The sequence below is a fragment of the Propithecus coquereli genome, unplaced genomic scaffold (assembly GCF_000956105.1).
Source record: "Propithecus coquereli isolate 6110/MARCELLA unplaced genomic scaffold, Pcoq_1.0 Scaffold16, whole genome shotgun sequence".
Classification (NCBI taxonomy): domain Eukaryota; kingdom Metazoa; phylum Chordata; class Mammalia; order Primates; family Indriidae; genus Propithecus; species Propithecus coquereli.
Genome location: NW_012140524.1, coordinates 10,941,821 through 10,945,075, shown reverse-complemented (window position 1 = coordinate 10,945,075; position 3,255 = coordinate 10,941,821). Strand labels below are relative to the sequence as shown.

Sequence of the window (3,255 nt, the reverse complement as noted above, 5' to 3'; positions counted from 1 at the left end):
AAACTGTTACGGTGTCAATTACTAAAGCTCATGCATTTATTCACAGATCTCCAAAGATCATATTCATACTATAATATATAGTAGTTAAATATACTTTAAGAACATAAATTAGATATCCTATTTTCTAGACCACAGTAGATTGAATGCAACAAATAAAAGCTGGGGGAGAAAAAGATACAGAATACTACTAGAAGCAGGCACATTAAAAGCAACAAGATTATTGACTGGCTACTTAAGCATGGAGAATACAAACTCACAAAAGCTTAATTCACAAAGCATAGCAACTTGGAATCATTTAGTACAAAAGCAAACAGTCCTGCACACCTCAGTAATCCATGAAGGCTGAGTATAAAAAAAAATGTGTGTGTATGTATATCTATACACACACAAATATTTAGAAATAGATTCAGTTTGAATTTAGAAGTAATCTTTAAATTAAAAAAAGCAGGAAAAAATTTAGGCTATGTAAGAAAAGAATACAAAACCAGTCTATGGAAGTGGTTAGGTTTGTCCCAGCAGACGGAGGCAAAGGAGAAGGGAGAGGACCAAAGGGGAAACTGTCACTTAAATGTATTATAAAATGTTTATTAGTCAAAATGCATCCTTATTTCCATTTGAACTTTTTAAATGTAAGTTTTAAATGAGAAATGTATATGTGAGCTTATGTTATTAGTAATGTAAGTTAGGTCTTTATGATTTTTCTTCAATGTCAGAATATTTAAATTTTAAAATTTCCTCAAAATATCTGAGGTATGTGATGGTCCCAAAGAATAAAAAAGCACTTTACATTTAATCTTTTAAATATCTATACAAGAGACACTGAAAATAAAATTTGTATAAGCTAAATGGAAAATAGTATTTCCTTCTAAAACTAAGAAATAAATTAGGTAAGTTCACACATAAGAAAATATCTGGGGCCAGGTGCAGTGGCTCACGCCTCAGCACTCTGGGAGGCTGAGGCAGGAGGATTGCTTGAGCTCAGGAGTTCCAGACCAGCCTGAGCAAGAGCGAGACCTGGTCTCTACTAAAAATAGAAAAATTGGTCAGGTGTGGTGGCATGCGCCTGTAGTCCCAGCTACTAGGGAGACTGAGGCAGGAGGACTGCTTGAGCCCAGGAGTTTGAAGTTGCAGTGAGCTATGATGATGTCACTGCACTCTAACTGGGGGGACAAAGCGAGACTCTGTCCATCTGCCCCCCCGCCCCAAAAATCTGCATAAGATTTTAAATAAGTATGAAAAAAAAGAAACTAAGTGGTTTCTCTATTCAGAATTCTTTAATCCTCTGCCCAAATTCTGGGACACTGGATAAAGAAACAAGAGGGAAAACATCATACTAGAGCTGGTCAGAGCAGAAAAATATAGGGCAAACCAGAAGTGAAGGCCCACTCTGCCAACACATTAACTGCCATGTGAGTTGAATTTAAGTAATGCTAGTTTTGAGGCCAGGGCCTCATGAAGCATATGGAGCCTCAGTTCTCCAAAACAAATTCAATAAATATGTCATGAGTCACACACAACTCAATTGGCGTGCAGTGTAAAAATTGATTCTAGCATTTTCATATAACTCATGCACAGAAAATAAAAATAAATTTTTCATTAAATTAGGAAACGAAATGATCCTATTTTCATAATAAAACACAGTGGCCCCAGGGAAAATTTTTTTGTGTGTGGCAGTCAATGTGTTAAACTCTTACATGTCCCTAGTTCACTAATCAGCACACCAATTCACTCTGAAACATAAAATTTAACCTATAATAAATAAAAATATCACTATTATTTAACCAAAACTCCAGTTTCAGACAATTTTCTAATTAGAAGAGTTACTGCTGAAATTCATAAGAGACTGTTAAGTACCTAACATCTCGACCACCACCACCAGGAAATACTTCTGAGTATTTAACATGTGCCAAGACCTGTGGAAAGTATTCTAAATCTACGTTTTATAACCTTTCCCATGCCATGAGAGGGAGGTACTATTATCTTCATTTTTTATATGAAAAACGGAGGTCAAGAGAGCCTTTTATTCCTAGACTCTTTCTGAACAACAAACCTTATCTGGTTTGCTTGTCATTCTAAGAACTTGATTTTTGTCAATAATCTTTTTATTACACCTGATGAATTTAGAGATTTTCTTCTACTGAAAAGGAAGCCTCCTTAAGATCAGTCCACACACACCTGCTTTCAATGCCTAGATGTGAATTTCAGAAACTGCAGAAGAAATTTTCTCCAGCAAATATGTAGTACCTAGATGGACTTTCTATGTAGATGCTTTGACATAAGCCAAGTGCATGCAGCATAAAAATATTTAATATTGTGTGCTCAAAGACAGGCTTACTGAAAAATCATCACAACACAATGGGAGTATTCTTTTAAAAAGAGATTTAAATAGGATTTTTCTTAGAAGATATTTAATTTTTTTAAAAATTAATTTTTTTATTATTCCAAAAGACCGAAGTAAACATTTTAGTTATAAAACTCATGCCAGATTCCTACTATGATTTATTGTACAATTTTACCCCCACTTCTAAAAAGATAATAATGCATCAAAAGAGTTTGCTTTATATGAATGTTTCCCAAAGTGTGTTCCTCACTAATAGCTACTTTAAAAGGAAGGTTCCATGCCATATATTTGGGAAATACTAGGTTAAGCTAAATTAACTAGGTTTCTTTACTGAAGAAAAATATATAACCCAGACACTAAAAAGTAACTTCCATTTTTCTTACAGGTAAAACAAGAAACTTACTGAAAAACAAATCTATCTACTCTATGTCGAATAATGCATAAGTGGAACCTAAATCTAAATAAAACTTTGTTTTCTCTCATTTCCCCAAAATATGGCACCTTTTCCAAGATCTTGTCAACTTCTTTTTTTAATGTTCTTGTGAAAGAAAAGAATAACACTTCTATTTTTGAAAACTGCTACTTGAATAATGCATTAAATAAAAGAGGTTGGGCAAATAAAGTTTGTCTTTCCTCAAGAAAAAAAAAAAGCCATATAATTTATTAAGGGTGGTTTAGCAAGGGATAAAAATGAATACTAAAAAGATATATATATAAAAAAATATAAGTAGTTCAAGTTGGCAGAATTAAGGCATATTGGAACACATATTGGGAGAATTCTTCATAACTCTATACAAATTTTTCTTTTTTTTTTTGAGACAGAGTCTCACTGTGTCGCCCGGGCTAGAGTGCTGTGGCGTCATCTTAGCTCACAGCAACCTCAAACTCCTGGGCTCAAGTGATCCTCCTGCCTC

The 3,255-nt window shown here is 34.0% G+C and overlaps 1 protein-coding gene across 1 annotated transcript in view; it reads right to left on the bottom strand.

Annotated features, from left to right (window-relative positions):
* Window positions 1-3,255, bottom strand: part of C2CD5 (C2 calcium-dependent domain containing 5) — a 113,960-nt gene that overhangs the window by 54,434 nt on the left and 56,271 nt on the right. The window lies entirely within an intron of this gene.